Source organism: Nicotiana tabacum, chromosome 16, assembly GCF_000715075.1.
Source record: "Nicotiana tabacum cultivar K326 chromosome 16, ASM71507v2, whole genome shotgun sequence".
Lineage (NCBI taxonomy): Eukaryota > Viridiplantae > Streptophyta > Magnoliopsida > Solanales > Solanaceae > Nicotiana > Nicotiana tabacum.
In genome coordinates this window covers 17,763,243-17,773,427 of record NC_134095.1, presented here as the reverse complement: position 1 = coordinate 17,773,427, position 10,185 = coordinate 17,763,243, and positions in this window count along the sequence as shown.

Genomic DNA, 10,185 nt, shown 5'->3' with positions numbered 1-10,185 from the left:
AAAGGTCAAATTTTGAAGTTTCCAGTTCGATAGTGAGATTTTGATTCGAGTGTCGGAATGGAATTTCGGAAAATGGAGTAGCTCCGTAGTGTTGAATGTGATGTGTGCGCAAAATTTCAGGTTATTCGGACGAGGTTTGATAGACTTTTTGATCGAAAGCGTATTTTTGGAGTTTTGGAATTCTTAGGCTTGAATCCGTGGTTGATTCGTCGTTTCGATGTTGTTTTGGGTGTTTTAAGGATTGGTATAAGTTTGGACAGTGGCATTAGACTTGTTTATGCTTTTGGTTAAAGTTACGGGGGCATCGGGATGATTTCGGATGGTTGATGGAAGGATTTGGAAGTGGTTTGAAGCAGCTGAAGGTGCTGATATCTGTCATAACCACACCTGCAGTTGGGTCCCACAAGTGCGGAGCCGCAGAAGCGGCATTGACATCGTAAAAGCAGTAATGGAGAGGAATAGCAGGAGCTGCAGAAGCGGTAGAATTTCCGCAGGAGTGGTAACACATCTGCGAATGGGGAGTCGCAGGTGCATAATCAGGTTGAGTTAGTGATTGTCGCAGATGCGACCATTGGTCTGCAAAAGCGGGACCTAAGATGCGGTCCCAGAGCCACAGAAGTGGATTAACTGGGCAGAAACATATAAATACTTGCCTTTGCGAAATTTAGCCATTTTTCACCTCTTTTCAAACGGGAAGAAGCTTGGGAAGCATTTTTCAAGAGGGATTTTCAGAGAAGTTCATTGGGGTAAGGTCTTTGGTCCCTAAACTCGTTACTAGAATAATTTTTATCAATTTAAACATGAAAGATTAAGGAAAATCAGTGATAAATTGGGGGTTAGGGCTTGACTATTTAGAGATCTTTGAGTGATGATTTGAGGGACCCTTTGAGGTTCGATTTTGGTACTTTTGGTATGACTCAACTCGTGAGAGTGTGAGGATTCTGGAAATGTAAATTTTACCCGATTCCAAGATGTGGGTCAGAGGGGCATTTTGGTCATTTTACCTAATTTTGCGTATTAGCTTACAATTTCTTTGTAGAATCAGTTACTTGAAGTATTTTTACATTATGAAATTGAATTGAATAGATTTGGGCCACTTGGAGTCGAGTACTCATGGCAAGAGCGTGGTTTCAGATTGATTTGAGCTGGTTTGAGAAAAGTGGCTTGCTTAACCTTGTGTGGGGGACCTTCCCCTTAGGATTTGGTATTATTGATAATTGAAATGCCTTGTACGTGAGGTGACGAGTGCGTACTTGTACTAATTGTTGGAAATCCGGTTTTTATTAAGCAATTATTAGTATGTTTGTTTTCATTAAGCAATTATTATTATGTTTCTTTTCCTGTTTATTTACTTGCACTATTAAGCATGTTGTTATCTTAGGAAAGCATGTCTAAGTGATTTAATTGCTTTATTTGTTCAAACTGCTTTACTTGAATTATGTGCAGCATGCTAGGATAGAATTACTTGTTTGCCTAATTTGACATTTCTGAATATTGTCCTGTTGCTGCTGTGTATTTACATTGGGACTACGGATGTGGGATTCCGGTAGCTCCCCCTTGTCTGTTTACATTTGGGACTATGGATGTGGGATTCCTATAGGTCCCCCTGCACAGTTATATGTAACTACGGGACTGCACCCGGTAGATTCCCCCAGTATTGGGTATTTACATTTGGGACTACAGAACGGGATTTCGGTAGATCCCCGCACACTATGAGTTGGACTACGGGACGGTATCCCGGGAGACCTATTGGATATGTATATTTGTGACAACAGGACGGTATTCTGGGAGATCCCCGATTGTTCTTTTTGGTACTGAGCCATATTTCGTTCTGTGTACTTTGCCTCTGTAATAGTTGTGTTGTCCTTTATACCCTATGGTATTTGTACCGCTGTACTTATTTATACTGTTCTGTTCTACACTGTCGAACTTTATATTTTATTTAACCTCAGTAGGGCCCTGACCTTCCTCGTCACTACCCGACTGAGGTTTGGCTTGGCACTCACTGAGTACTGCTATGGTGTACTCATGCCCTTTATGCACATGTTTTTCATGTGCATATCTAGGTACTTCGACTCAGACTTACCATCCTTGAGGCGAGGCGACCTTTCGGAGACTTCGAGGTATATTTGCCGCGTCCATAGACCGAGGAGTCTCTCTCCATTCTCTCTCTTGTAGTTACAGCCCTTCTGTAGTTACTTTGTTTTAGACTATTCTGGAGTTAGAGCACTATGTATTATCCTTAGCTTGTGATTTCATGAGATTCCGGGTTTTGGGAAAAGTATTAGTTTTGAGAGTTGATATTGTGTATGCCGAGTGACACTATTAAACACTATTTTGTTCACTATTTTGGTTTTTATTTGTTTTTTTCCGCAAATTGGTTTATTTTTCGTATTTTTTGGCTTACCTAGTCGTAGGGACCAGATGTCATCACGATGGTTCACGGAGGGCGAACCGGGGTCATGACAATCTCCTTAGCTGCATGTTGCTCTCCATGTACTATTTTCATGCCATCCTTTGTTGGGAACTTCATCATTTGATGAAGGGTCGATGGCACCGCCCTTATGCTATGGATCCACGGCCTTCCAAGCAAAGCATTATACCTCATGTCACCTTCGATGACATGAAATTTAGTATCTTGTATGGTTCCGGCCACGTTGACTGGGAGGATGATTTCCCCCTTCGTCGTTTCACTTGCCATGTTGAAGCCATTCAAGACTCGAGATGCTGGTATGATTTGATCGAGCAACCCGAGCTGCTCCACAACCCTTGACTTGATTATATTTGCCGAACTACCTGGATCCACGAGAACACGTTTAACTTGAACTTTATTTAAAAGGAAAGAAATTACCAGAGCATCGTTGTGAGGCTGAGATAAGGCCTCGATGTCTTCTTCGCTGAATGTGGGGGTGTCCTCGGGCATGTAGTCCCAAGTCTGTTTCTCCCTTATGATGGATACTTTGGTACGTTTGAATATAGGTCCTGTTGATACCCAATTTTCCCTCATATATTTTGAAATGTATTTATGCTTTCAAAATAGTGCATGAGCATCAACCAATATTTTTCCATAATATTTTGTAATTTTAAAAGGATTTTAATTAATTTATTCTAGCATTTTATTATCCAATAATTACTAATTGCATCACAAATGGTTTTATTATAATTTTATTGCTTAATTTTATCATTTACATTTATACTAAGCTTTAATTATTTTATTAATAGCCATTCACATGTTAGGGTTATAATTGCAATAACTTTGCAATAATGACCTATGTGTGCATAATTACCTTATTTCACAAGAAAATAATCTTTTGTATTTTTATAATATTAATTAATTATTTTAATCATTTTCCTGCATAAAAGTTATTTTTATCATTTAATTAACTATTTTTACAAATTATTTTATCAATTAATTGTTATTAAACAAATTGCCTCTTTAATTTTGTCTAATTTCGGACCTTGGCCCAAATTACCACCCCAACCCAATTAAACAAACCCAATACCCATAACCCAATTTTAACCCGTCCAACCCGAGATTCCATCATGACCGTTGATCTCAAGAGATCAACGATCCAGGACATCCTTTCCTTTTTTAATATACCAAAGCCCCAAACCCTACCCCATTTTACAAAATCTGCCGCCCTTGAATCCCTCCTCTTCTCTTCTCTCTCAAACCTCCTCTAACCCTAGCCTGCCGTCGCCGGAAACCCTTCAATCCATGAGGGTTCCCTTTTATTTTAGGCCATATTGGGCCTCCTATCCTACTGGCTATTCGATTTTCTTGTTGTTTGACGGGGTCTCGAAGAGCTTCAACACAGACCTGGCTTCAGCTCTTCATTTTCTCGATGAACCTGCTTATCTTTATCTCTATGTTTGTTATGAGCATGTGATTTTTTCCCTATATGAAATATTCCTATAAAATCAAAGAAAATATATTTTTTCCAATTATTTTGCCATTTTTGTAGGATTTTATTAATTGTTTAAATTTTTGTGCAGGTTTAATTTTTGTTAAAATCATAAAAATATTCAAAAATACCATGCATTGCATTTAGATTTTTTTTATATTTTTAGGATTAATTAGTTAGTTAGTTGCTTTATTAAGATGAAAATCACAAAAATTGGTTCACTTTCACATTTTAGCTTTGAATTTTAGATTAGCGATTTTTCTCTTTTAATCTAGGGTCAACTAATTTTTTAGTATAATTAGATAATAAGCTTAAACTTTACAATTTAGATTAATTTAATTTAGGATTATAAATTAAAGAAAGAAAAAGAAAACAAAAAGGAAAAAAAGGGAATTGGAAAAGGACTGGTTTAAACTTGATTGAGCCAAAATTAACCCTGAGCCCAAATCCCTACCCAAATCCGCCCCAAACCCAGGCCCAAACCTAGCCTACCAGGTCCAGCCCCCTAAACCAAATGACCCTGTTTCCATAAAACCAAATCCCAGCCGTTGATCTAATTTGATCCAATGGCAGGGAACTCTATTTCACCCCCTCTAAAACTGTCCTAACCGACCCCCCATACCCCCAAAACCCTAGAGATAACCTCAGTCACCTCTCTCTCTCTCTCTCACCTCCGCCGTCACCGCCCACGGTGGGCGCCACTCCAAACACCCCCATCTTCTAACCAGACAACCATCACACTCCCCTCATCTCATATTTCCTTTCAATTACATTAGAAGCCCCACTAAAATCAGTGAATTTTAGATCTAAGCGTCCAGAAGAAACCCTAGTTCGACATTGTGCAAATTGCTTGGAGTATTTTGTTCGTTTTGGGTCGAGACTCATTTGAATCGATTGCTCTTGATAAGAGCAATCGTTTTGTGTTAGTTTTGACCCATTTCGAAGTCATCGGATTTCGGCCAAGTCACCGCTCACCGGCCAAGTTTCGTCGCCTTCATCGTTTGTCGATTAGCTTCATTTGTCCATTCATTTTCGGCCAAATAAGTATACTTTTCTTTCCCTTTACTTGTTTCTTTTTCTGTTGTTGAATCCTTAGTTAAGTGTTAATTATTGTTTTGATTAGTTCAATTAAAATAGATTATTTAGTCTAATTACATGATTAATTAGTTAAATGCATATGTTAGATTAGTATAATTGTATGCTAATTTTGAGATTGGGCACCAACTAATCTGCCCGTTTGATTTGGTTTAACGTTGGGCTTGTTTGTGTGATAGACAGGCCCAATAAATTTAGTTTTTTGTTTTGAGAATTGGGGGAGGTTTTTTTTTTTGAATCAGAGTCACACGACTCAAGCCCAGAATCAGGTTTGGTTCTGAGGCAATTTTTAAACACTAAAAGGTTAATTCGGGGATTTTAACTTGAAAGATTCTTTAGTAACTGATTGAAAAACTTCTTAAAATGGACAGTTGTCCAAAGTTGTTAGGATAAGATGCTGAAAAATGAAAATATCTGATAAAAAGGGACAGCCGTACATAAATTGGTTAAAGGAAGATGCTCTTTAAGTTGGTTCTTGAGCTGAAGTTTATTCTGGAGTTTTCTTCATTGTTGTTCTCCTGCTTACCTGTTGCTGCTTTTTTCTGAGTTTTGCTGAGTTTTCTCCTTTGGTTTTCTTACCTTTATTTGGTCTCAGTTCTTTGAATTCTGCTTTAGGTATGTTGAAATCTAACCTATGGTATCTCTTGGAAACTTATAAATGAAATTTGAAATGCTGTTTCCTGTGAATTCATATGTTTTTATTGTCTGAGTTTGCTTACAAGTCTTATTCTTTCCTTCTATATTCATGACTTAGTTTGTCTATGTTTTAAGCTTAACGAAGTTTATGATTCTTAAATCATTTTAGAGTTGACACAGCATCTATTGCAATCTGATTTGATTCTTTAAATGTTGATCCATGTTAAAAATGATTTCTGCAGTGACATCTAATTATATTATGCTGTTTATTTATTTGGCAGCTACGCATGGTCATCTGATTTACAAGGACATGCCAATGTCTTTCTCCTTGTAAATTAAGAGGTTCAGTTGGAGAACAATGGGGATGTACGCATCCTAGAAGGAATTTTCTTTGAATAGAATGTGTAGATTTAGTATTAGGTGGACAAAATTTATAATATATATTACATTTTGTTTACATCTAGTACACAATTATTCATCTTTTAGCTATATTGTTTAAAGAAGATTGGTAAAGTTGATTACTCATTTATTTATGCTTTGGTGTTGTAATGTTGGTTGGCTTTTGATGTTCATGACTGAACTTTTTAGAGTCCATGGATTTGGACTCTATTGGAAGGAGTCCAAATGGGCTTCACATGACCATTAGCAGGCCTGCCTGCTGGTCAGCCCTAGATGAGGCCCAAGTTCAAGTTTAGCCTTTGTTAAATCAAAATTTACAAATGCTCATTAAATTGCCCTTCCGTTGACTAATCCAAATTTTGCTCTATAACTATTGTATGTCGTGCACACTAAGGTGAAGAAACAAATCAATTAATTAAATAAACATTTGCCACATTTCATACTTAGGAAAATTATTTTTCTCAAATGTTAAACTACTGATGGGATCTTTTGGTTAGTCCGGATTTAGTAAGGCATGGCCTTAATAATTAGGTCCCATTGTAATGACTCCGTTTTTGCTTTCCTTACCTCTCACAATAAGTCTCAAACAAGTTTAGGAATTTAGTTAATTCACAAATATGCGTAGAATGCTTTAGGCGCGGTTTAACTTATTAAACTGTCGTGATTATATACACATTTGCGTGACACAATTACGATTTTAAAATTGAATATTCGTAGAAATGCTTTAAGCGCATTCTTTAAATTACTATCATAATTATTTACACGTTCGCGTGACATAATTACTATTTCCACAAATTAAATCAAGGTATGCGTTCGCGCAACTTCGGCCAAACAATCTTAAATCAATAAAGTGTGATTGATTATGGACACGTACACGTGACATGATTTTTGACGCGCCACACAAAATGAGTACACGTACGCGTGACTCATTTTAAGATAATCTCCAAAATTACGAATAGTCAAGCAACTAAAAGTAGTTTAAAGGGACAAATGCACATAGGTCCTAAAATGAGTAGCTGGCTAATTTAAGCCAAGTATAAATTGCTAAGCAACCGTGCTAGAATCACGAAACACGGGAATGCCTAACACCTTCTCCCGGGATAACAAAATTTCTTATCTAGAAGTTCTGGTTCGCAAACTTTTAAATAAAGTCAAAAATTTCCTCGATTTGGGATTGAAAAATAAACTGGTGACTTGGGACACCAAAAATAAATTATTCCAAGTGGCTTCTCTGAAAATAAATAAAATAATTCCATTTCGATTTATGTCACTTAAATTGAAAAAACTCCCTTATATCCCCTCTCGGGTGGTAAAAAGGAGGTGTGACAGCTCTGGAGACTCTGCTGGGTATAAGAACCTAGAACATCTGGTTCACGGTTCAAGAATTTGAGCTTGTTAATGTGATTTTTACTTGGCTTTATTTATTATTGATATTACTGTATTTTGTAGACCTAATGTGCTAATTGCCGTTTATTTACTGCTTTTATATTACTTGAACTGTATTAAACTGTCTCCCTACGCCTCCCTTCTGGGTCTTCTAAAAAACGGTGCACACGTTCGCGTGGCCCACTTTTTTTGTTAGAAGTCATGCCAAAAAGAACAAAGCTGGGCCAGCAACAATGCCGGGTAGACTTTCGTGGGTCCGGTACGTTGTCCCCCCTCAGCTCGAGTTATCCGCTTGAGTAAGACAGGTCCAGAACACAACCCCAGGTTTAAACTCAGAATAACGTAACCTCATGCCGGATCCCTAGTAGGAATGATTGTTTGCATCACGTGCATTTGATCTTGGGGACTCAACTAAGGGTGTATTGTGGGCCAGGCCTAGCCCGGGACTGCTAGCAAACGGGCCAAATGGGCCGGTTTAAACGGGCCGGTCCCTACCGATCCTAAAAGCCCACTGTGGGCCGGTCCTCACCAAATAGCCCGGGACTGACAGGCGGGCCTGGGCGGTTCAACCGGGCTAAACGAGCCCAACGACTATTTTTCCAAAAAAACAATTTTTTTTAAAAAAGGCCAACGGTCTGAAATTTAAAAAGTAGTCGTTGGCCTGCAATTTTAGCCATTTTGCTTTTTAAAAATAGTCATTTGGCCCCCAAAACTTTGTTTTAACCCCAAACCTTTTATAATTACACTTTTCCCTATTTTCAACTATAAATACTCCCTCATTATTTCATTTTTACTCACAAATTTATCAATCTCTCTCAATATATCTCTAATTTTCTTCTATAATTGCTTACTTTATTATTGCAATTTCGTGAAAAATTGTAAAGTTGGTGAATTGAAGTATTCAAGTTTTCAAGTCTTCAACGATATTCAATTTTCAAGAAGTTGTTCGTCAATTCAGTAAACTCGTTCCAACTCTTAAGTTTTAATATTATAGTTTTGTTTGTTTTTGTTAGTATAGTTATAATTAATATGGACTTTTCTTTGAAAAAAATATTTGATGGTAAGGGTAAGGGAAAATCTAAAATTGGTGAATCTAGTCGCCAAGCTACTACTCTTCCCCCGGCTCTCCGACCCAGACCTGTTACCCGTCCTCCTCTACCTGTTATTCTTGATAGTGATAGCCCTTGTTTTCAATTTTCCAATAGTCAATTTTGCCATGATGTTGCACCAGGTCAACAATTAAATGATGAAATTATGAATGCTCTTTATCCTAATCAAACTATCTTTGAAATTGATGAGGAAAATGATGATTTAGATGAAACGCAACTGGATTTAGATGATACATCTACTAGTCCTGTTAATAACCCAACTGATAATAATCCAAATAATACCCCGCCTGACCCTCCTGTAGTAACCCCTACTTTTAATAGACAACCTTCTAAACAGACCAAAACATCTCTTGTTTGACACTTTTTTACTCAACTAAGAGAACAAAATAAGGCTAAGTGTAAAACTTGTAGGTCTTTGATGGCTCATAAGCATACTGGAGACCGTAGCGGTATGGGTACTTTGACTAGACACATAAAGAAACACCCCAGAGATAAAGCTAGATATTTACAAATAAAAGCTGCGCAAGAGGGTAGAAGTTAAGATTATGAGGTTAACCCTAGTACAGAGTCAAATCTAGTTCAACTGGGAATTAACACTATTACCGGTGACATTTTATATTATGATCCAAATAAAGATCGTGAAGAATTGGCAAAAATGGTTACTGTTATGTGCTTACCCTATAGTTTTCCTTCTAACCCTCACTTTGTGCATTATATTAGAAAGAGTTTTTAATCCTACTTATAAAGGATGGCCTCGCGCAACCGTAAAGAGAGATATTTATAAATATAAACATGAATATGAACAATATTTGCGCTATTTATTTACTCATATAGATTGTCGCATTGCTATTACTACTGATATTGGTAGAAGTGGTAATGACTGTGATTATCTAACTGTTACACGTCATTAGATAGATGAGAACTCGATAATGCAAAAGCGCATTATTGCTTATAGAATAATTAATTCACGTCACACAGGAAAGTTTATTGCTAAAACAGTTGCAGATATTTGTAGATATTTTTGCATTAGAGATAAAATAATGTCGGTTTCAATGGATAATACTTCTAGTAACACTAATGCTATAGGCTTGCTTACAACTACATTAAATCCTGCATTTAGTAATATTTTTCATGTTAGATGTATTTGTCATATTTACCATTTAATTATCGGTGCTGGTATGAAAATTTTAATGTGGAAATTGAAAAGGTTAAAATGGCTCTTAATTGGCTTTTTTATTCAAACCGTAGAAGTAGACTTAGAGAATATTTTTAAAAATGTGATGAATTTGGCCTTAGAGAAAGAAAGGTTCTTAAACCTTGTCAGACTAGATGGAATTACATGTATGAAAGTTTAGTTGTTGCATATGAATATAGAAACCCAATAAACGCAACGTATAATGCTCGTGTTGGTGGTGATGATGATGATGAGCACCTTACAAATTAGGATTGGACTAATGTTAAAATGCTTGTAGACTTTTTAGAACAATTTCATGTTACTACAAATGAATTATCTGGGAAATATCATCTTACTATTTCTAACTGTTTAGTTTATATTGCAACACCTGCAGATTTGTTTACTCAATTTTCAGAGGGTGGGGTAATTATCAACTTGCTATTAATTCTATGAAAGATAAGTTTAAAAAATATTTTTTCCC